This window comes from Chroicocephalus ridibundus, chromosome 12 (assembly GCF_963924245.1).
Source record: "Chroicocephalus ridibundus chromosome 12, bChrRid1.1, whole genome shotgun sequence".
In the NCBI taxonomy this organism is placed as follows: domain Eukaryota; kingdom Metazoa; phylum Chordata; class Aves; order Charadriiformes; family Laridae; genus Chroicocephalus; species Chroicocephalus ridibundus.
In genome coordinates this window covers 12,697,849-12,723,452 of record NC_086295.1, presented here as the reverse complement: position 1 = coordinate 12,723,452, position 25,604 = coordinate 12,697,849, and positions in this window count along the sequence as shown.

Here is a 25,604-nt window from a genome sequence, read left to right as displayed (position 1 = left end):
GCTGGTTACTTGTGAAATCATTAAGTTTCTGCTCTCTGGAGTGGCAAAAAAAAAAAAAAGGTTTCAATCACTCTGCACAAGCCCATCGTCTCCCTCCCCGCAAGGGGCCTCTGCACAGTCTGCTCCTGGTCCTGCAGCCTCTGCTTCCACCAGTGCATCCTCTCGTCCTCTCGTCCGCTTTGGGACAGACACTGCAGAGGCACTTCAAGTGCATGTATGTCATTAACAGGCAAATGGAAGATTTTATAGCATCGTTTGATCTTTTGATTCAAGCCTTTTGAAGAAATGATCCACCAACACAAGAACTGCCTGCTTTGTAAAGAATTTACTTCTCTCCTGTGACCGCAAATGTCTTAAAGACCTGCTTGCCTGCCCAAGTTTTGCCCTGCTGCCATCACACTAATGCATATGTTTCACTGAAACTCCAAAAATGCTGGTGCTGAGAAACCTAGGCTCAGAGCAACATAAGGTAGATGGAAAGCAGAATATTTTGCTGCACGAATGCAGAGTATCTAGAGTCAGGGTTTGCACCTGTGCAATTACTTTGATGTAGTCATACTGGAGCAAGGAGAGGAAACAAAGCAATGTAGACGAAGCTTTCAGCTGACAGAGAAAATAAAAACACAGCTTGTGGTTGTGTGAACTGATCTGTGATAAAAATGTTTGCATAAAATTACATGCAAATGACTGGGAAGTACAAACATACCCACAAGAAAGTCTGTTCCACTCAGGACCAGAAGCAGAAGTGCTGGAAATATAGGAAGCAAACTTGACCTCAAGAAAGTTACAGGGTGAGGGTGTGAGCTGCTGTCAGCCGAAAGCAGTGATAAAGCACCCAGTTATCTCGCTGGGCATGGGATCACCCCCTGGTTGTGCAAACAAAGGGATTCTGTCTAGCTCAGAAAAGATTTAGGTAAGCACCCAAATTGCTATCATTTTATAGAGCTTACAGATACTTGAGACCTGTAGAAGTGCACCTCGTGGGGAATATCTCTTTGGGCCCCCGTCTATCTATTTGGAGGTGGGGGCTGGGATGGGCATTCAAGATGCAGCAGATGAGGCATTTCCAGTCATCTGTCTCATTCCCTTTGCCGAGTCGTGATTATTCTGGGTCTCGGAAATCATAACTCCTTTGGGGAATGGGGACAGCCCCAGTCGGTATGACCATAAGCTCCAGGTCAGTGCTCACCTAGTGAAGACAGTTACTCATGCTGGCGGCTCTTGGCTGTTTTTTGAAGGAGACTTTGCCTTTCTCAAAGCTGGCTTCCTCTATACGGTGAAGGCTGCGTCTTGCCTGCTTGTGTGCTAAACCATTTGACTGAGCCACCAGCAATTTAAACGGGGTCTTCCTGAGGTTGTATAATATAGGGACTTTTTTTTTTTTTACAGGTCTGATAGGTTAAAGATATACATGTATATATGTAAATGTGTGCAAATAAAAATATGGTTTTCACCCTCATTTTAACCGAAGATAGAAAAAGTAATAATTATAACTTAAACAGCATTGATGCAAAATCACAACAGTATTTTGCTTATCTGATCTTATCTTTCCTTTGATGGGCTGGGTTGCACAACGATTACAGCTAACTCTGCAGAGGCTGAGAGATAGCATAATATTGCTCATAAAGGTTATCATCTTGCTGCTTCTCATCGCGGCCACACTGTTGTTAATAACCCAAGCTTGAGTTTAAACAGGAATACTTGTCTTTAATATATATTTCCTGCTCCCATATATTTCAGGGAAAAGCATTGAATTTATTGGCAAGAAGGACAAACAAAAACAGACTCTCCCAAGACGTTAAGCACATATAAAAATCCAGATGTTTCCAGCATCAGGATTTTTAATTTTTTTTTCCTTTCTTTTGGTCTCTGTTTTCCTGCCAGGCCTACAGGAAAGCACACACAGAATGAAACCGCTCTCCAATGGTAGCTTTGAGGAGCAAACTCTACAAATAAGAAAAAACAAACACAGTCAAAATCAAGCACTTTCCTCCTTTGTCGTCTGTTCAGCTGCTGCTGCCGAGACCCAGGCTCGTACCTGGGATAAGAGTTTTTCCTGTCTTTTCCAAGGCCCCACTCATGTGACCCGGGAATTTCTAAGGCTGGGAAAGGCGGGGCACGAGGGGGTGTCTCATCTGGCAGATCCATCCTGCACGATGTTTAAGTGATGACTGCTTATTGATCCTGAGCCTGTGTGTGGTGGTGGAGACAAAGTTGTGTTTGTTGAACATCTCACTGTGGCCAGGGCATCCTTATCTCTGATGCAAACTGGGGGCAATACGGCCTCTGCGGGTTCTCAGGGAGGCTGGGGAGGGAAAAGACCTTGTGCTCAGGACTAAGGAATTTCCCTTATTATCTGATTAATCTTTAGGACTTCCCTGCCTTCCTTCCCCTCGTCTTACAATCACGCTGTGTGTAGGCCTGGAGGACTCCTGGGATTTTGAAGGACACGCTGATTTATTCATTGTTGCATTACTGCATTAATGAAGGGCAGTAGTCTTTCCAACTCGGTGGGTTCTCTAGACTTGATAAAACTTGCATAAAAACACTGGGAGGATTCGTCTACTGCATTGCTACTACTCCTCTGCTTCATTAAATAGCTGCTGCATTAGGTACTCTGCAAAATATTAGTGCAATTAGTGATTTACATTTATATAAATTTGATAGTGACCTGTGATAAGAGAATGATACTACAGCATCTTGCTGATGCTACTTTTCTTCTCAGAGTGTTATTTCCCAATATCTTACTCCATCCTGACCTAGCAGTAATGAAGTCAATGAAGACTTTTCTTTTGATGTGAGAGGGAGCAGGAAAAAACTCACCCTTAGATTCCTTACACAAGCCTGGCTCTCATTAAAGTTACTGGAAAAAATATACGTGTCCAGTGTGTATACGGCAATTATGTTGATTGTCCCTTCTGGGTGAAAAAAAAGAAAAACAAAAACAAAAACCAAAAAAAGCAACCCCAAAAAACAACAAGCAAAATAATTTAGGAAAGATCACACAAGTCCAACAAAGAATATTTTTCCAGAGTATTAAGTAAGTACCACGTATTCCATGGTTGTGCTTACTGCTCAGTAGGGGAACTCATTTTCAATGGAGGATAGTAAAGTTAATCCTGTTCTGTTTTCTTTTGCTTACTAAAAGAGCTGAAAGACAAGCATTTGTTAATTGCATGTACAGAAAATGCACATGCAGAGCTCAGTTTAATCCCCATAGTTATAAAGATTCCAAGAAAACCAGTTAAAATTAGGAAGAGAGAGAGGAAAGAGGAAATTCCCTCTTTCTTTTTTCCTTTTTTTACCAAAAAAAAAATTCAGATTGCAGTGGAAAACCGAATGTTGAAAACTATCCTTCAGTTACACTCTGTAAATCTGGGACCTTCTGTCAATTCAGTGTATCCTGTTTTATTGAGCTCTGGCAAGAAGTTTATTGACAGGGGAAAATGTCTTTATTACACAGGGAATTGTTTGCTCTGCCACAATCAGTTGTGCTAACAGCAACTCCCAAATCATTATCAGGATCTCACTTTTCAGCCATGTTACTTCTGGAACAGCTAAGATGGATTCTCTTTAGACATATGGCTGCTGCCTGGCTACTAGGCTTGCCAGCAAAAGAAAGACAGTGGTCACTTTACATGACAAAACGTATATATCCTGCCAAACAGATTTGCCAGGAATAAATGGCATCTTCATGGAGAAGACCATGGTTCACTCTCTGAGCAGTCGCTGGATGCCGGGAAAGACCTCTCTGCATTTCTCTCCAAGAACGCCAAGTCATGCATAATCAGCAAAAGTGATATTTGCAAAACCGGGAGTTTCGAAGTAAGGCTCCAAAACCAGCAGTTGAGGAAAGTCATTTTCCAAATAACTGAGTCACCCTCTGTTCACCAGCTGCCAGCGGGTGCTGCTGTGTGCTCTGCCCCTTGGAGAACCGGATCACTTCTTGAGCTGTTGCAAGCATGAGAGCCGTTGGTGATCTTAGTCACCTCTCCGTTAAAGCCTTGCCCTCGCATCATTGATGAAAGACTTGATCTTTTGCTGTTTTTACAATAGGAACCCTTCTCTCATCACTTCCCAACGTGACACGGCAGAACAGAGCTATGACCCATCCTCTCATATTTGCTCTTCTGAGGCACAGAAGGCTCTTTGAAAGGCACCATCCCATTTGGGGTTTCTTTCCTAAGACTCAACCCAACAGCTATCTGTCGTGCTTTTTTCGTTGACCCATAACAGGGCACAGGAAATCTCACTTCTCCCAGCCATCGGTACACAGTGGCCAGTACCTACCTCTTCCCTAATTTTTTTTTTATTATTATTGGCTCTGTGGTTACAGTAGCTAAGCCCCCCTTGGGTCCCTGGGAAGTCCCGTTGCCTCCTTCACACAGAATTGCCTCATGCAGTCATCTGTAAGAGCAAGGACAGGCAGCCTTCAGCACAGCACCCATGCCGTGTGTTGGCTTCTCCCCTTGCAGATGAGTTTCAGAAAACTCAACCAACTGCATAACTTTTTTTTTTAAGTCAAACTGGTGTGTTTACACGCCCAGAGACATTGACGGGCATTGATTTATCTCAAGGGTCAATCTGTGTCTTCCAAAGATAGTAGGGGTTGTTAAGGAGCAGTCTGTCAGGAGGGTAGTGTTTGTATCTGAGGTGAAAGCAATGGGAATTAGACTGTAAAGACAATGTTCTTATCAACTGCAAGATTCAGAACAACTGCTGATATCTTGCTGAAGAGTTTCCTTTGGGCATGGGTTTCCTCTGTGTTCCACTCTCAAATTTTAGCCCTCAGAACTGGTCTGTTCTCATAGAAGAAGAGCTAAAGCAATGGGGAACCGAAGTCTGGTCCTGCATCCTGCAGGAATGAGGATCCAGATCTTGCAGAGGCAGAGAGACAAGACAATATTACTTGTAATGGCGATGCTGCTGCTTCGCCTCAGCGCATCCACGCTGTTATCAGTAAGCCAACAGGAGGAAAAAGGTCCCCCTGTGACTTGATTGCCGGTATCCCTTCCTCCAAACCAATTTTGTTTTGTTTTTTAAGCATGTAACTAAAGCAGGTCCTTAAAGATGTGTATGTGATCCACTCTACACATGCACAAGAAATGACAGCCACAGAAAGAGGCTGGACCTCAATCTCTTTAAACATTTACCACTGCAGTTAAACCAAAGAGAACAGCCCAGGAGACTGGCCTCCATCTCTGCAGTGATGCTGCTGGGTGACATATTTTCCTTAGGCAATTTATATTTTCATAAGAGGTACAGACCCCTTTCTCCTTCTCCTTGACTTTGATATTTTTTGCTGAACTCATCTAAGCCTTTCACTCAGTCCCGATATGGGAGTGGAGGAAGAAAAGACAGTCCCACTGCAATTCTACAGCTCCTGCTGGGGTTCCCCCAGGGACCAGCTCATAGGTTCTCCTCATTATCAAGAAGTTTTGAAGGGAAACAAGTATTTGCCCACCCCTTTGGCTGACCAGAACTTGGCTTGTCCATGGAGGCAGCAGCCACGGTCAGCTGGATGTGAGAAAGGGAATAATTCCTCCTACGCACCCAAAGACCACACTCCGACCTGGTGAGCAAAAGGCAAATATGGGCACTTGGGAGAACTGCACGGAGACCACCTTATCCAGCGGCAGAATCCGAGCTGCGCTGTGGGTGGGAGCTGGAAGACAAATGGGAGGGAAGAGAGAGAAGAACACAGCAGGAAGAATAAAAGGGGGTGAAAGGTTCATAAAATCATTAAAAAGGAGCCTTCTTATTCCCTCCTTGCTGACTATTGGCACCGCAGACTGGACACAAGCATTTGGCAAGGCTCTGCCTCTGGGATGCACACAACAGGGACCTACCCCGTGCATTGCACACACAGTCCTCCCACGCACAAAACCTCGCCAGGGCCCTCTCTGGGTTTATTTCAGCTTGGAAACCCACCACGCCTATGATGTCATCCCCCACTGGGGCTTGAATTCATTTCAAGTTGACTGGTCCAGCCCAAAAAACTTTTCTTTTTTCTTTTTGTTTATATACGAGGTATATCCATGGCTCATAAACCAACACACAGGATGGAAGTGGCTAGAGAATAAGTGATAAACCAATGTTAACTATTTATACAATTGGTTCAGAAAGCGGATTTTTATTGATTGAATGCTTCATTTTTTCCCATTATACTTTTGGGGCTACTTAAATCAACTCTGCTCCACAGACTGAGGCTCCACATATTGCACAGAACTCAAGCATGGAGACTGGGAGGAAAATTAAGAGCCAAGCCAATTAATACATACAGTCTCATGTTTGTTAGATGCCTTTTGAAACTAGTGCTTGTTGCTTTTTAAAGAAGACTCAAGGCTCAATCATACAAACACTCTGTCTATGAAACCGCTCACAGTCTAGGAGTGAATTGTTAGTTTTACTTGCCTGAAAACTCCATAGAAGCATTTGCTTCATGGCAATTGATGAAGCATTTCAGCATGTCTATTTTATCATCAAATAGAAAGAATACGAGAACATTTTAATGACCACAAGAGCTTTTGTCAGTAAGAACTGAGTGTTTTGTCCCAGCAATGATAAAGACCTCCTGTATAGCTCTTGTCTAGGACTGGGCTTTGAACTTTAAAAGTAACCGGTGCCGATAAACAGGAAACAATAGATCGCAGTTTGTAGTTTGCATTAAATTGTTCTCTTGGCTTTTTTTTTTTGTTGTTGTTGCTTTTATGTTTTAAGCTGGGACAAATACAATGTTTCGTCAAAGTTGAGATCACAATTTGTTTATTTATTGGGGGTATTCTGCACTTCGCATTGGAAGCTGCTGCGACTAAAAGAAACGTGGGTTGGCACAAAAATGGGAGGAGGAGTGAGCACTATAATGGAAGAAATGTTACCCAATAATTAAAATTCAGTGGTACTGTAAATCCTAATGGAAACAACAATGTGTCTTTGTCTACAATTAACTCTGGGCTCCAGTTCATGATAAAAATTCTAGCTTGTAAAAAGCCTTGACCTCAATACCGGCAGCTCAACAGAGGTTCACAGATCTAGCTTTAAAAAAAAACAACAACAACAAAAAAACAACTTTCACAGAGGGGGAACAAATAATAGCTGGACTTGGTTCCCTAAATATGCTCCAATTATTCAGGATGGTTGAAGATAAGAAGATACAGGAGAAGAAGCCAGGGGAAAATAGTTCCATAGCTCAAAGAAAAGTACAAACTGTTGTTTGATGTCTAGAGAGAAAATTCACCCTCCCCCTCTTGTTATCCCAATCATACATTCCGTGGGGCACCCTGTGTGTTAACAGCGAAGTCCTAGAAAATCTTTATTATTATTAGTTTAATACTTTTTTTATTGTTAACAAAGCAGACAAAACGAGTTGTTCATTACAGTGAGTGACTGACAGGGAAACATGGAGGACTATTCATTAAGTAATTACTACTTTTAGGCAGAAAAAGTTACTGTGCTTAAAAGAGGGGAAAAACAGTACAAAATCAAATTGTCTATTCTTTTTTTGGTGGGTGTGTGTGGAGGGAGTAATGTCTCATGGAAAAGACAGTTCTACAAATGTCAATCAGTTTGACAAGCAATTATCAACTTTAAGATAAGGATGTAGACTGTGGGTAGAGTACCTCGGAGCAGACTGCCTCACTTACCGTGCCGTGTAATGGTGGATAGAGTGGGACTTGTCTAGAAGAGCGTGTCTACGTCTTATCTGCAAACCTGTAGAAATGGGATCAAACCTCGTAATATTTTCTAACCAACTATAGTTCAATTTACAGAGGACTTTTTTTTGTTTCTCACCACTTCCAAAGAAGGAAGGACAACACAGTGCCTTATGGAAGGACAATGAATTTGAAAAGGTATTTCGGAAATAGCTTTTGTCAGAGCACGGGCTGGGTTCATACTTGGGCTTGGGGTGTTCCTCTGCAGCAGCGAATTCAGCAGTTGTAGCAGATGCTGCTTCCAAAGAAGGTGAGAAACGTGGATTGTCAAAAACATTTAAGTGTCTGAAGCCCTCACATCTCAGCTGTGATGTTTGCTCCTGAATCCCCTTGGCTCTCCCCATACATACATCTACATTTTTTTGCCATTATTAAAATGGCCCGAGAATCCATGCTTAACTGTCTGGGGGCTAAAATATCAGAAATGCCTACTTCATTTCTTTACACTGGAAAATAGGAGAAAGGCTCTCCACTTACCTGGCACCATGCATCGGCGGGATGTGTGCTCAAAAACGAGAGCTGGGACTTGGTTCTGGGAGTAACTTACATCCCCTTGGTTTCAATAAGAGCTGTGGGTGCTCAGATGCTTTGATTGCAAGGCCATTTATTAGGTGCTTAAAATACAGATTAAACAGAGAGAGATGCGATCTCTATGCTTGTGGAAAGCTATAAAACGAAACAATTCTGTATTTCAACCACTATCTTTTGATCCTTAGCCATAGGTAGATTTAGGAAGGAACTTGCTTGTGTACACTGCAGTGTGCAGAGCTCTTGGCGTTTGGATGGCTCACAGACGGGACAGAGCAGCCTCCACCAGAAGTAGTTTCTCATGGTAAAAAGGAAAGAAATCTTAAAATGAGTGGAAGTGTGGAAAAATAGCACTTTCGTGCAAATAGTCCTTACCGTGAAGAACTCCGTCTGCTCTGGCCCTGCACATTTGAACTTATTTTATGCTGCACTGGGGCATATATCCATGCAGATTCACTGGGAAATTGCTTTAAAACGTTAAGTCACAGGTTTTTGTATGTCTACATGTATCCTTACAGTGTCACTTAACACTGATCTCACCTAAGCCACGAAAACCTATAGAAGTTGATGAGATCCCTTGGGAGAATCATTTCCAAGGAGAAAAGTCGTTGGCGTTTGGTCCATTCCAGGCAGAACAGGGACACGTGCGCACACATCCCAGGCGGTTGCACACTCTGAGAGCCGGTGACAGCAGTGACGACCAATGGCACAACTCATTGATCCCAGTGGGGCAAGAGCAAGTCCTTAATCCCCATGTTGTTTCCAAGCTTCCTGTTTTGAAATTGCCATAATTAAATTCTAAAGACTGAGAAAGCACCAAACAAGTTGCCAAGTTTGTGTCAAGCGTTATCAGCTGATCTCATCATAATCCGGTAAATAGCATATCATGAACATCAAATCTAATTAAATCCTCTTGAGATACGGGTTAAAAAACAGACACAAACAAGAATCAAGCATTTTAAACCTGCCATTGTACAATCAGAATTAATCTGCAGGGAGAAATGAATTTCCTTGAAAACTGGACAAATAAGCCTTCCGTGTTCTCCTTTCCCCGGTGGCTCACACTCTCTCTGGCGTACACAGTCAGGAGGAAAATGCTACCGGGTTTTTACTTTCAACACAGATTGCATGAAATGCATCTCTAATGTCTGTCTGCTGGACTAGAATACAGGATGAGGCAGAGTAAAGGGGACATATTTTATTTATGCGTTTATCTCCAGTATTCTCAGCAGTACTTTAGGTGCTGTCCGTATGTAAAAGAACGATCTCTAGCCACAGGAAGCACAATGAAAAAAGCTCTAATGTGAACTCCGAAAGGCAGCAGCGAGTTTGTTGTTCTTAAGCGAGTCTCTTGATCATCACATTATCTGCCAAGCACCTTTTGAAACTCATCTCAAATGCACCATAGGTGTCTGTGTGTGTGCATAAGCCCTTAGGGCTACACCTATGCTGCTAGTAAATTAAACAGTGGCAGGTAATATTCCCAGGCTTTGGAATTTGATAGTCTATACTGTTAAATTCCTAGAACCTGCCCTGGCACATTTTTGGCCTGGATCAATTAGTGTTCTCCCACATATGTCCCAGGAATTTCGGAGTTAGCACAGCCAGAGACCATTCCCAAGGGATGCCATGTGTTCAGTCATCCTGTGTGGTGGCTGGAAGAGCTTCATAACATGGACATGGCTCATTCCAGGTCAGTTGGCCTCATTGCCAGAGAACGGCCCTAACAACACTTAATTTTCTAATAAGAGCTGTTGCCTACATGCCCATGTCATAGCCTACATCTGCTGTATATTTAATCTGGGTACTTCGTAAGAGTGCTCTACCCTGAAGCCAGATCACATCAGGGCTCTGAGAAAGGGCAGTTCAGGACTTTGTCTGTTGGATGACTATGTGAACTACAGATTTCCTACGCTTGGGCATGAACTGCTCTCAAATGCTACCTTTCCAGTAAGTTGCAATAGGTTACAGCAAAGCTGAATATGGAAAACGGGCTTCTCTGTTCTCATCCTTCTTTCTTGATAAGAACTAGCACTTTCTTGATCTCTCTGAAAAACAGCAAGAAGTAGGTACTGTGTGTCTCTTGCAGTCCCTTAAATAAACTCATTCAGAAGATCAAGAATTCATACCAAGCAGCATAATTTCAGTTGGTCATAAAAACGCCCCTTTCACCTCCACGATTAAGCTAAAAATGAAAGCTCTGAATGGATTTGCCTCGGATGAACAAAATAACCCCTCTGGCATGGATTCACCCTACCTGGGTAGGTATCTGAAATAAACCCCTGCTTTCCCAAGGCTTCCTGTTCAGTCACAGGAACGTGACACCAGAAGATAATCCAGCCAATCTCAGACCTAAATTGTGTCTCCATTACTACAAGGGGTATAGGCCAGCAGTAGTCACCATTTCAGCATTTCAAATTATTGTGTTCTACCTGCACTTGGTCTGTCTATTTTGACAGTGACTTTCAAGTTTTTTACGAGCCTCACCAACTTTTGTCTGTATTTTCACGGGAAAATAAAAAGACAATTAACCAGATCTGTCCCAGTTGCCAGTTCTAACAGCAAAAACTACAGTCAGAGGTTCAGGCCAAACCTGGTTCAAAATGAAGTTTCTGTTCTTCTCACTCTCACTCACTACAAAAAAACCTTAAGTTTCATAGCACCAAGGTGACCCCAACTGAGAAAGAGAACCAGCTCCCTTGCATAGCAACTCTTCATCATATTTGGTTCATTCCCATAATTGTATTTTCACCTAAAGCAATCTTGACTGGTCCTACTATTTACTAACTTCACAGGTATCACTAGGGTGGATGCTGGACTAAGAAGTTCTTCTCCTGCCCAGGCTTGGGTGTCAATATTCTGTACGTTGTGATCATTCAAAACCTCTTAGCAAAGCTGGACGGGGGGGGGGGGGGGGGGGAGAAAAAAGAAAAAAATCAAAACCCGATCAGAAAACAAACAAACAAAAAAAAACAGACTGAAAAAAAAACCAACACCCCAAACATTTCAATCAAGAAAACTGCAGTTTGTACCTGTGGCATTTGAAAAGTGCTTAAAAAAGGATTTCTCTTCCCTGTTCACTGACTCTGTTCCTTAAAAGAAATTGATTTGGGTTGCAGAATCTGAGTTTACCTGCCATTTTCTCCATGGAAACGCTGTTCAAAAGTTGCAATTTGTGATACTTTGTGACTTTGTAATACCCTGACTTTCCTGGTCCTTACCTGTTCTTCCTCTCCACATGTCACTCCTGGTGCCAGTCGCTCTTACAGCCCAGCAAGTGTTTCTGTAGACCATGTCCTAGAAGACCACCCACCGTTCTCAGCGCACCCATTAGTATAGTGCACCTTTATTTTCCTCTCTTTCCACGAGGTCTGAAGTTCAGTGTGCACAGGCAGCTTCAAAATGAGAAGTTGACAAACCTATTTACAGAGAGCAAATGACAAAGACTCAATGACAACTTAAAAAAAAAAAATCAATTCAGCCCATTTGGCAAGGAAGGAGTACACATTTCCCATCTTTCCAAGGTTTTGCTTTAGTTCCAGAGGGAAAGGTCTACTGTGTTCAATGCAAATAATACTGCTTATGTTGAGTATGAAAAGAGCCAGAAGAGCCAGTGACCTGTGATGTCTTTTAAGCAAGATACTATTTAATAGTTTTAAAAGGAAGGAAACTTTAATCTTTGAAGATCAGAGGTTATCACAGCAAAATATATTATCTGTCACTGTTATTATTAATAGCAATAAATAACAGTAGCACCTTGACAAGTTCAGTTCACAGCTGATGATCAGCATTAGCTGATTATTTTTTTTCTAAGTTGGTCTTATGACTTCTGGGCTGAGCCTACAGGTCGGTTAGCATGAAGTTGCTTATCAGCTGTGCATCCATAGCTTCACTACCCTTGGTCATCATCATAATTTTAATACCAAGACAAGCACACTGGATGAAAACTATACCTTGGCACTCCCGCCTTTCTTGCAGCTTTGATGCTGGGACAGTTGTTCTGCCCTCAAGGTTCTTTTTCCAAACACACTCATCTTCCTCGTGCTAGTGATGGCTTAATATGTGGATGTATGTTTGGTACCTAAAGGGCATGTACCAAGTACATCAACAGCTTCTTGATTCGTTTTGGTACAGGCAGTTTGTGGTGATGACATCTTTCTGTTCGATATAGAGGAGCTTTTATGGGCACTTCTTTGCCGGTGTCTAAATTTGCGCCTAACATGCTGGTGGGTCTCCATATTTTGTAAATACAGGTCAACACTGAAGTTATACCTAAGCTATAAATTTTCTCTTTGGGCTTTGTGGTTGATGATCCTACTCCTTCTCTGGTGCATTTATTGAAACTCGTTCTTGCACCTAATTTAGAAGTAGATTTAGATGCCCTATGCAAGACTTTCCAATTATTCCAGTAAGGATCCACTGGCTGCAGCTACTTTACTCTGTGAACGCAAACTCAAAGTGGCACCTGAGGCAATGTTCACTTCCCTTTCACTCCACTCACCTGTGGAAGCATCCTTCAGGCTAGTTGTGGGTGATCCAGCTGACAGTGGGACAGGAGAGGTCCTGGGTGTATCCTCTGCTGCTTAGCCATGGCACTCCGTGCTATGCCTTGCAGCCTCTTATATGCCCAATGTAGGGCAAACAAAATGTGCTTCAGCCTTTCCTGTGAGGGACCAAGCACTACTCCTGGCAGAGGCAGATGGCATCTACCAGCTCACAGACTCAGGCTGAGTTCTGGCTGCAGAAAATAGCAACATGAGGTGCTTGGCTTCAGGCTATCCTTGGGGTAGTCTATCTTAGCTAGGTGTAGACATAGCCTTTGGCCCAAGGTGGAGCAGCATTTGCTTCCTCATGAACATAAAGCTTGGAAAAAACATCACTCTTCTCCAATAACTCCATCATGCTTCAGTTTAGCTTCATTTCTCCTGTAGCCAAAACATAAGGGCCAATAATCTCTCCTCTGCATTGCAAAGCTCCTACCTAGTTTAACCTGGGTATTCATTCCTGATTAAGAGAAGTCCAGTACGGAGTAGAAGAACAAGACGGAAGGACACCTCCTCCAAAGCAGCTTGTAGTCAACAGAAAAGCTCAGCGCTGTTAAAGTATTTTACTTTGCAGAGAGATTGCACAGAGTGTGAGAGTCCTGGTACTTCAACCCACTGCAAACACTTTCAGGCTCTTCATGTCTGTCTCATTCTCCATTCATTTATCTCAGTAACAGCCAAGTAACCTTTTTAGTGCTATATACTTCAGATCTAATTTGTATTTCCTTTGGTTAGCACTTCCTCCCTCGCCTCTCTTCCCTGTCCCCCCTCTCCATTCTGCCTGTTTATATTAGGGTTTTGTCTTTCCGGCCACTTCATCCCCTGACTGATGCCAGCAGCCACCAAACGGAGTGTGGGGTCTGAGTCCTCTTCCCTTTTCCCAAGAAATGATGCTTGCTTTGGGGCAAACATGGTCAGCAGCACTGAAGTGTTACAGAGTGCAGTTTTGCAGACCAGTCAGCTCTCCAACAACTCAGGGCTGCAAAGCAGTGGCATTTCTCCAGCATCGCTTCCATTACGGCCATTGCTCCTTCTGTTACTCTCTGATACCAACATCCCTTCAGGCTAGGGGCATTAATCACATTTAATAAGTCATTAACCCAGGCCTGAAAAAGATTATGGTAGAACCACAAGAGACAGAGGCCAAGAGAAAGAAATGATATTGTTCTTACTTTTGAGGAGCAGAGAGGTCAATAGAAGCACAGATTCTGGAAAGACTATATTATTTAATCCCATCGATCCTTTGAAGTTCTGGCTGCAAGTTCCTAACTCCAGTCCACATAAAAAAGCCAGGCATGACATCTGGATGAGGGCACTGTCCTGGCTAATCCGGCTCTTCGCTGCACTTCTGAGACTGCCCGCTTCAGGAGCAGTTGCAATGAGCTGGAACAATATGAAGAAAAGACAACCATCGGTTCTTCTGTGAAGCACTTAGTTGACAACGCTGATTGAATCAATGACTGTTTTGGGATATATTAAAGTTAGTTACCAGGCTGTAATATATCTTGTTAACTAGCATGTCATGGCTGCTTCTCTGCTGTGTGCCATGGCCATCGAGAACTTCACAAGGGTTGCAAGGACCTAGCATAGACAGTCCTGTTCCAAGAACAGATTTTCCATTTGAGCTAAAGACGACTCAAGTATGACTCTAACGCATGACCTGTGGTTAAATCTGGGTGATCATGGCAGTAGAGGGCAGTAGTGTACATCACCCCTAACGTTTACAGAACCAAGGTGGTCCTGCTTGACAATGACCATTTCCTGGTGGCCTGAGGAACAAGATCAATAGCAGTTTGCTTGACCTCCAAAGGCCCAGAAAACACTCTGCCATATGATGCATGGGGTTTCTTCCACGCAGTCATCAACAAAAAACATTTCCCAAAACTGAAGGCAAGGCCCCATTCTCCAATGTTTAGCACCTCCAGTGAAGACTGAGGTTTTGGGTGTACGTCAGAAATCATGGGAGTGGATAAAACCTCTGCAATTGGATTCTCCCACCATGCTTACATGATGCTGAGCACTTCCAGGCGCAGGGGCTCATTTTGGTGTCTGCCTGGAGAGCTGAGCTTTTCCAGCTTAAATGAAAAGGCAACAGCCAGCAAACTACCAAGGGCTACCGATGTAAATGCAATGACAGCTCCAGGCTGAAGAACAAAGGACAGGAAAATGAAAGGCAAAGCTGATGAGCCATCCTCAGTATTAGCCCTTGTCGTTCGCTTTCCCCTCCCGAGAAGATTTAATGCCTCAGCGACAGCTGTCAATCTTGCCTCCCCTGCAAGAGGGGGTTGGTTTAAGTCACCCCTTGAGTAGTGTGTCAGGGGAGGATGGCAAGGGGGATTTTCTTTTGTTTTTTTTAAGTAATAAAAGAAGATCCTGTGCCTTTAACCTTCAGGATAACCTTGCTTCAGTCTGGTTCTCATTGCTGGACTGCTCCTTGATGAGCTTTTTATGCCTGATTAATTAGTACACTGAAGGGGAGGGGGGGGTGCTGCTCTGTTTAGCAGCTTGTGCCTCCTGACTAATCCACTACCCAGCGTTACAGCTCCATAGGCTCTGCAGTTGCCTCTCTCATGCCTCTGTTGGGGTACCATTACTTCTTTCTACTTTTTGATTGTATTGCTTCCTATTGATTTAACCACTTTTATTGAGGACTAGCTGTAGACTAGATTAATTTGAGTTTGTAGGCTTTATTTCTCCGCTATCACAAAACTTTTCAAAGAGAAAGAAAATGCAGATGCAGGAGTGAATGGTTCAGATTTATGGAGCATTATCTTCCAAAGAGCTGCTTTTACGGTGTTATTGATGACAAGAAATCATATTTTTTTAGGAAGATAACTTTGCATATGCCATTATTATCAGACTGTGTGCAATCAAGAGAACAGAAAAAGCACTTTTTGCGGTCCTTTATTTTTTAGAAATATGAACCCATAATAATACAACTTATCCTAAATTATTTTGTGTCCCAGTTTTCCCCGGAGGGGCAGGGAGGAAATACTGACCCTCTTGGTAGATCACGTTCAGCTCTGCCAATAAAGAGTACTGGATAAAAGCTAAGCAGTATTACTGAGGACAAAAATAAAGGTAGCTTTTTGCTCAAAAATTCTTTTGGCTAAAACTGTGAAAACTCAAACTACAAATCAGATGCAAATGTACAGAAGAAGTCTTTGACTGTTAGAGCCAAGGGAGATGGTGGCTTAGTCACTCTGTCCCTCTCTGGAAGTTATGTGACAGTCAGGTACAGATTCACTGGAAGAAGTAATGGTGGATGAAGATGTACAAGAGACAGCTTGTGCAGTGTGCGCACCCCTGGTGATACAACACGGGACCAGCCATGTGGCTGCGTTGCCCTCTTGCCTTTCCTCTCTCCAGGTCAGGTGAGGGCTTTGCACTTGATCAAACAGGATTTAATGACTTTATGGAGGCATACCTGGGTGAGGTTCTCAGGCCTCTGCAAGGGGGCAGACAAGGTGAGCCTAATAATCCCTCCTGATTTGAAAAGCCTATGAGTCAATGAGCTTAATGTTAGCCTGAGGGTTAAGGCTGATATATATGTTTCAGTTGCTAACAGGAGGAGAACAAATCTCACTGTGTTTGTGGGGGGAAAAAAAAAGAAAGGTTGCTTCTTTCTGGGACTGTTATGCCGCAGTTACAGCAGGGCCCCCTTCAGCCTCTTATTAGCAGACACCGGTGTTGTCCAACCTCTTTTGGAGACTGCTTCTGCGCTTTGGTGATGCTCCTGTGTCCTCAGTAGGAGACCTTCCCTGGAGTTGACCGCTGGCATTTCTGTATTCCAGAGAAGAGCCTCCTTCACGGTACCATCCTCGGTGCTCCGGTGCTTTGCCAACCACAAAACGGCATGTGTTAAATTCAGAACTCGCAGAGTAACTAAATGCTCAAAGAGCCAAATTCCCTCTCCTGCTGTAACTCCGGTCTTGGAGCTGTGGAAAATAGTCTGGAAGGGACGTGGGGAGGTCATGTAGTTCACCTCAGTTCCCTAAGGCGGGATCAGATCTACTGACGGAGCTCCTGGTCTGTCTAACCTGTTCTCAAAAGCATCTGGGGATACAAATCCACACCCTCCCTGGGTGATCTCCTCTGGTGCTCGCCTGAGCTTTGAATCACAGCATGGTGAATTCCCCCAGCCTGATGTACGGAGAGGTTAAGTTTTGAAGTGAAAATATACCTTATATGGAAGGCATGGTAAAAAAAAAACAAACTGGAGGTAATACACGTGTATCTCACCTGTCTGGTATTCAGACACCGAGTGACCCTGTATAACCTAGACAAGGCGGTTTAGCTGTAAATACCTCTACAAAGTAATGAGAAATCGGCCCCTCTGTTTTGAATAAAAAACATATTATTCTTAGCAAGCCTGCTTTGGCAAGTGGCATTTCAAAATAATGTCCTACTGATTTAGTGACACGTGTAGCCCTATTTCGCCAGAGAGAAGTTCAGTGCTCGGCTAACCCCAGCTGGGGAAGCTTTAGTTCAGGTTAACTTTTTTTTCTGCCTGAAACAGAAGAATTTGGACTGAAAGCGTCTCTGAATGAAAATTTGCAAGAAGGCGAAAACTGAAAACCTCACTCTGGGTATCTTCTACCTCCAAAGTAAGTGACTGAAGCTGCATTTTTCCCCTGGAAAAATCCCATTGGCTTCTGGAGAGGCTGAACTGGGCAGGCCCCTGGAAACTCTCTGTTGCCCTGGAGGACAGGAGGGTTTAACAGTGCTGAACTTCCACGGGCACTGCCACTGTATGTGGCACAGTTGTGAAAGGAGAGGAGCACCGCGATGGGAGATGCACGTGATTTTCCATCCTCTTACCTTGGGTTACTCTGAGAAGTGACCCAATTGAGCGAAAGGAACTGGGGTGCAAGAGCCACTTCCTCTTTCAAGAATTCCTCGCCAGCAAAAAACAACTGTCCTTTCAAAAGGTCGGTCCTGAATCACATTGCCTGTTGCTCAGGAAGGATAAATTCCATTGCAGAGAGCACGGGTGAGATGGGAGCAACGCAGCCCACGTTTCTGCTGTGAGGAGCAGTCCAGCACGGAGCCCGGGAAGACCTGGGAGCCTCCTCTGCATGGACTCACCTACAGCAAACATGGGCTGCAAGGAGGTACCGGAATCCTTTAAGGTGGAGAGGGGAGCAAGTGTAAGTTGAAAAATAACCACTACTCAACACTGCAGAGGAATTAACTGGTGATGGAGACTGTTAGGCTAAAAATTTCATCAGCATCTCCTTAAACGGCCGCAGCAAGTTGGTGGCTATGGAGTGGTCCAGGAACTTTGTCAGGCTACATTAGCGATGGCAACAAAGTTCCTTTTGCGGTATATTTACTTGTCAAATACTAGAGCTCTCGCACTAGGCAGAATATGTACAGTCAGAGAGATCCTTCCTCACCTTTCAAACAAGGTCAAACCCACGTTCAGTTCACAATGATAAAGCAGGTCACTGCCAGGAATCGCTTCCAGTTTCCATCTTCAGAGGAAGTGAAACACATTGGTGGGCTCAGAGACTCCCGATTCCTCTTTGCACAGGACTCGAAGAACTTTCCTGTCCCCTTCACGTGGATGCTGCCTTCTGCCACGCAGGGACCATCCACCTCCCAGCATCTGTCCCTGGCCACCGACAACGTCCCCGGGTCTGGCCGTGCCCCGCGGCAGCAGCAAGTGGGTGAGGGAATGGCGATCGAAGCCACCTTTTTATCCCCATCACAATACATTCTTTTGGCATCTTGGCAAGATGCAGAGAGTGGTTTTTCTCCATTGTGGCCCCCGCCCTGGCTATAAGTAGTGATGTCTTCAAGCTCAGCACAGAAATATAAAAATGTACAGGCCAAAATACATGCCTCTGGTAGCAAAACTACCCATTGTGCAGCCTGGGTAAGTGCAGCAAAAAAAAAGGGAAACACACGTGTGCAGGGAAGGAGGGAGATTTAGTTTGAATTAAACTGAATTTCCCCTTGACTCCCAGCAGCCAAACTGAAAAATAAATTATTCACCGAGGCTTATTCCCAAATTCAGCCCTGCAGGACCGCAGGCCCAGGCCACTGCCCAGGGTGAATACCATCTAGAGCTCAACTTGATGGCAAAAGCAAACACTTTGCTATCAAGAGGAAACAAATTAATTTCCCTTCTCTGAAACTGGGAGACACTTGCATTAGGCCTTGCATAAAATAAAAATCAGGGGTTCCCAAAAGAAATTACAGAGAGCAATAAACATCCCAAAACGCTGCCTGATGAGAGCTGAAGGGAACAGAGGCTGAGATGAGAAGAAAATACAGTTTTATTCCCCCTTGAAACAGAAAGTGTTATTAAAACCATCCCTTTGGGGCTGAACGTGGCTGCCTGTGAGTCGGGGCTGTTGTCTGGGTGCCGAGGGGGGACAGCAGCAAACACCTCGCGGTGGCTGCTCTCCCGAGGAGCCGGCATCGCCTCTGCAACGCGCTGGAGGAACAGACCAAAGGGATTACCAGGACCTGAACGGGAACAGATCAAAGGGATTACCAGGACCCAAATGGAGCAAAAGGGGCTCACGGGACCTGCCACGGGCAGCTCTCCTGTGGAGAAAGCTGCGGCACTACTGGGACATGCAGGAGAAGCCTCCTGCTGCAGGCTGGGACATCCAGCACTGTATTTATTAAAGACCTGGTTAAAATATTCAGTTTGGAAGTTTGGGGATCGAATTAGTGAACTTCAGTGAAAAGTAAGTAGATTTCTGTAAAGAGGATGTCGCTGTTCTAAGCTTAAAAGAAAAAGAAATTTGCAGTGAGTGAGACAAGAGAGGCAACTCACCTTGTAGCAAAACACAAGGCAATGTTTTCTTTCTGACTAAAGCAAAATCATTAGAGGAAAAATGTCACTTATCAGGAAGTTTGCCGCAGGTCTTTGACAGTCCAGAAGTGATTTCTCCAGGGACAACCTGCTCCCTCGTCCTTTGCTGGCGGCGTCGGCAGATGCAGGCAGCCGCCCTGCCCTCCCTCCTGCCTGCCTTGCAGCTTGGTTTAGAGTCATAAAGGGTAAAAAACAGCGTTAAGAGATGTGTGCAGGTCTTATCCTGCCTTTTCTTCTCCCTGCCAGGGCGACCAGACCCACATTTTTGTCATTACCAGTAAAAAGGACCAGATCCCCACCCCACCAAAGCCCCGGTGCCAGCTTTCACCACCCAGGTGTGGGGAGCCACATGTCACACCAGTGCCACCAGTCAGAGAGATCACCAGGGTTCAACGGGAAGGGTTTGCTCGGGGAGCAGCATTGCTGTAAGTCTTGCCATAGCTTAGTAGGCATATTTGGTGGCCATTTTAATTTGGGAAGATGTCTACAAAAATGGGAAAGGACTAATGGAGGCTGATTTCATTTCACTACATACCTCTTTCCAAGAAGACATTTTTTATCAACTTTCCAATATTAATGCCCTCTTAATAGTGAGGCGAGGTCTGACAAAATAATAATAATTATTTTCTCATTTATGCTCTTAAAACACTTAAATAATTTATAGCATAATTAAACTAAATTAAATTAAATTAAATAAACAGAAAGGGGGGGGCAAATTTTCTGTAGTTTGGGTCATTGCTAATAAAGTAACCAAAGGAAAAAAGCAAAAGGATCAGGAAAAGTGAAAGGACAGGCAGAGCTTTACAGGAGTTAGGAAACTGCCAAGTCCCAAAGGAAAGGAACAAAGTGAAAACCAGACAGTGAATCATCGTCACTGGTGTGTGCAAAACCCGACTGGGAATTCAGGCAGGTCCTCTTGTTTTGCTTCGCCCATCCCTTTTATTCTTTTCCCAAGTTATTAATGCTTTTGCTCAGCAGCTGTTTGAGGTGTCCCAGAAGTGAGCTTCCTTTCCCTCGAGCCTACCTGCAGCCATTTCTCGTTCCCTATCACCTTCCCCTGTCTCCCTCCCCTCAAACCGCTCCTCGTCGGGGCAGTTCAAGGCTAGAAGGTGCGATGGCCGAGCAGGGCTCGCTGTGGTCACTGGGAACCTTTCCCAATCTGACTGGCTCTGACTGACATCCTTGCTCTAGCATCACATTAGGACAAAGTTTTAAAGTTTTAAAGACAGAATTCAATATTTAAGAGCGCAAAGAAAAAAAAAATGGAGGGGAGAAAATGGGAAGGAAGAGTAAAACAAGTAAGGTATCTCCTAACCTCTGGAGCCTCTAGGTCTTTTAAAAGGAAGGGAGAGCACTGGTAAAAGATATTGTCTGGCTGGCAGGCAGAAAGGAGGGTAGAAGAGAAAAATCCTTGGGGGTAACCTATCTAAGAAGAGAGGCACAATCCTTTCACCCTTTTTATTTCGGCATGCTAGACTACAAACTGCAAGGAGCATTTCGGTTTTATTGCCTGCATTTGCAGCAGGTTTGCCCAGCAATAGACTAGCTGGGAGTTCAATCGCAGTAAATCAGAAGCCACAGAGGCAAGAGAGATAAGAACCCGCCGTGCTTCAGGACAGCACAGAATTGGGTTTGTGGTGACAGCAAGCGAGTGCGTGGAAAGGATGGGTCCTGCACAATCAGCCCCAGCGAACCATCCCAGAACATAATCCCCACCTCGGCGGCCAAACCTGCCCAACAGGCTTGGGGTGACCCATTGATGCAGAGCCCAAGCATCCTCCATCGGACCCCATGGAGGAGTCGTAGCGGCAGCAGAAGAACCTTGGAGGGGTAGAAAACAAGTATTATCTCCCAGTCTGCCTTTCAGCACTGCCCGCTTAAACACCTGCAATTTTCTGAAGATGCAGACAGGTTACTGGACTCTTCAAGGGTACTGCTGCTGGCAAAAACAAAACCAAAAAAAAAAAAAAACCCAAACCCAACCTTACTTTAAATTTAACCCTCTCTAACAGGCATAGTATTTTTAGAAGCACTTAGTCCCACGTTAATACTTCCTGGACGTGCTCAAACACCTTCTGATGTTGTATTGAGGCAAATTAGTGAAGATGGAGGCTCATAAATCCTCAGGAATTAGAGAACAAATTAAATGCCTGTGCGATGTATTTGGACACAGAGCAATGATGTGCTGGCCCATGTCTTCCAGACACCCCAGCCGAGCTGCGCTGGTTGCAGGGCACCGAGGAATGGCTCTCATTCCTTGGATCCCACCATGAGTAGGGCTGTGGGGAGCCGGTGGCACAGGCAGCCTCAGGCAGCACCAGGGCACACTGCCATCAGCTAGTTCCCTTCTCAAGGCAGCTGTGTTTGCTGGGATCATAGAATCATAGAATGATTCAGGTTAGAAGGGACCTTAAAGATCATCTAGTTCCAACGCCCTTGCCATGGGGGGTTGCTCCAAGCCCCATCCAGCCTGGCCTTGAACACCTCTAGGGATGGGGCAGCCACAGCCTCCCTGGGCAATCTGTTCCAGGACCTCACCGCCCTCACAGGAAAGAATTTCTTCCCAATATCTAATCTAAATCTACCATCTTTCAGTTTAAAACCGTTACGCTTCATCCTATCACTCCCCTCTCTGATCAAGAGTCCCTCCCCATCCTTCCTGTAGAACCCCTTTAGGTACTGGAAGGCTGCTATAAGGACTCCTGGGAGCCTTCTCTTCTCCAGGCTGAACAATCCCAACTCTCTGTCCTCACAGGAGAGGTGCTCCAGCCCTCTGATCATGTTTGTGTCCCTCCCCACCAGCCCTTCCTTGTTGGTAAGGACAAGGTCCACCATGCCAGGTGTCCCACCATCACCACCATGACAGGGCCCTGTCACATCCCATCCTCCTTGCTGGTCTCAGCAAATCCCCTAGCTGCCCAAAAGTGCTCCTGGGATGCAGATGGCCCGGAGCTTGCTCAACGCTCCCCTGCTCTTCCCAGTGGCAGAAATGGCACTACAAGGAGGGATGTGTCACTGGATAGTGGATGTGGAGGGAAAGTTGCCTTTTGCTCCACTGACTCTTGCTTCCGTCACAAAAGACGAGGATCTCGCAATCCCAGCATTTTGTTCATAAACAGACTCTAAGTGCTGGACACGTCGTGACCCCAGGCTGCTTGGAAGAAGAAAGATGGAAACAGCAGAAGAAAGGCTGCTTGTGACTCACCACGTGCTGATGGGTACCACAAATCAGCATCAACCAGCAAGGAGTCCTGTTCCACAAGCACTTCAATCACATTTTCAAAAGGGCTTAGCGTGCACACACGATCTCACAGGTAATTGTTCCATAGCTCCTGAGCCTTTGTGTCATTGCATCGTTACCGTAGTAAATAAAATACTGCAAGTAGCGATGTGGGTGAGCCTCTCCACGCTGGCCAGCTCACTGAGGTCAGTGGAAGCACTTGCAAGTGGGGTCAGCCAGGGATGGCTTTGCTGGACACATGCGGCTCTAACAAGCCTGTTGAAAATTCAGATTATTCTAAGTAGTTTGCACAGCTATTCTCAGGAACGAGTCAAACAATTAAAGTAAAAACCCTGAGTTATTTTTTTTCTAATGAAGAACTTAATGGTTTAGGTTCTTAAGCCGCTGGCCAGGAACCTTCCTTTTTCCTCTTCAGGGCTGGCTACGGCAGAGCCTCCACTGACCACACTGGCAGGTGTCTGCATAAACTTCCATTTAGGCTCCACTTTCGACAGTCTCAGGCTTAATCAGTCTCTCCTTGTAAAAATGACTTTTCTCTCTCTGGAAGAATGCAATGAGGATGAAAAAAATACCCAGAAAAAATAAATACACTTTTCCCCAAAAAAACTTCATTTTAAAATATTGTTTTGGAGTAGAGAAGCCGGTGGAAAGGAAGTCCCACACTGAAACCACCGAAATCCGAAAGGATTTGAGGGAGTGGGATTATCTGAGTACTTTCTGTGGGTGTATGTTTTCCCTGTGCTCCCCGAAGAGCTGATTGACTCCCGGCATGTGCTGGCTCGGGGTGGGGAAGGCAGGGGGAGATTTGACTGACTGCTCCTCCACAATGCGCCTCATTGTCTTTTCCTCTCTTACAGCTGTTTTTGCGAGAGTGGGTTTTGAGGGAGTGTATGTGTGGGGTTTTTTGTGTGTGAGGAGCTTGCAAAAAAAAAAAAAAAAAAGATTTAAAGGGCTGTGGTTGGGGGAAATCTAAACTCAGCCTTCACGTTTGCATGCTTTGAATCACACACCTAGATGCTTGCCCACTCGCTTTGTGTTGGCTACAGTTTTGCTCAGGCACAAACTCACAGGGGAGTGCTCAGACAGTCTGCATGTGCAAATTGGAGGATTAGCTACCTAACAATTGGTCCAAAAACATAGAATTGGCCATTTACAGGCTCAGCCAAAATAACAGGTCACATTCTCTGACGGAGGAACTTGGCATCACGTTACTGAAGTCAGAGGAGCTTTGCAGATTTACACCAGCTAAGGATTTGGGCATAGGTGTTTCCTGAGTGAGAAAAATCCAAAGGGAAAGAACTACTCCATTTGGTTTATTTTTACAGAACAGAGTCTCCAGAAAGTGGTCAGTTTGCCAAAGAAACAGGGATCACCTCACGGGTGTTTGTGCATGAGCAATAACATCTTAAGGGAATTCACAAATTTGTGCTGTGACAAAATTCTACCATTCCTGCCAAGAAACAGGAACCACTGCAGTTTAATGTCCTTTTTTCTTTTCCTAAACAGTGGTATAAATGGCATTTTTGTACTTGGAAACTTCAGGCCTGTACTTTCACTGTACTAATTGCAACTGCATTCACAGCTGCGGTAAATGGCCACGTCCCTCCTAATTGCACATGAAGCTACATGCAGTCGGCATGCGCTTTTCCGAACACTTGGGTGTCACTTGACTACCACAAGAAATGTGCTTCCTACGCACTTTGCTTGCTTTATTTTCTTTCTTTCTCAACTCATCCCAAAATGTTGCAACTGGAAAGCAGCCTCTGGGGCTGCCTCATTTATTCAGGTCTACCGCCGCGGTGTCTCCCCTTCCCTCACGCTTCCCACCTCGCTTGGATAACTCGTAGGTACAGGATGGGTTGCTGGGATGGAAATGGTTTAGCAGGACCCACGATCGCTGGAATCTGAGACCTACATTTTAAATGTGTCTATAATATTACTGTTACTCATTGCTTTGTTTCATTGGGTGTGTCATATGCCATTTTCCCTTAATGAGGAGCTGTTACAAGGCGAGTTTATTCACCCTTGCTGGGTGTTGGAAGATCAAAACACATGGGGTGACAAGATTACAAATACTTTGCTGGAGGGCTGAAAATACTTTGGAATGGGATGAGAGATTTAACGTGTTCACAGAGCCGCAACTTGCCACCGAGTGGAAGGTGGTATCGTTCCAGAGAGCATTGGAAACAATAACTGGGCAACGATGAGATGTGTGAGTTACAGGAAATATTAAAATTCAACAAAATCTGCTCTGACACCCAAGCCTCAAATAACGCTTCTAGGGATGGATTAATTATTCAGGCAGAAATCCGCACCCACCCAAGCTTGCTACCTGCGAGTCTGCCAAACCCAACCCAGCATTGCGCCTTCAGATTCGCAGCCACCCTCTGAACATTTGTATTATAATCGTACGGTTCTTTGGAGACACCACAACGGGGGATTGCAATGTGGTGTTGCAATGGGAACACCGCTGCGAGTAAATCACTAGTTTGGCGGCAGATAATGAGAAGCTCTGCACGCTACGAGCTCCTGAGAACATGGACAGAAGAACCGGCTGCATGGGAAGATGAGCAGCCCTGAAGATCCCAGAGCAGAGGGAGCAGAAAACAAGTCAGTTTCATGAAAAAGCAAACAGGCTGCCCTTGGAGAAAGGCTACAAGAAGAAATAGGTCTTTATGTTCAGGTGCTCGGGAAAACGTTACAACCCCAGCTTCTCTTGAGAGTCCATTTCTGCAAATTCATGAGAG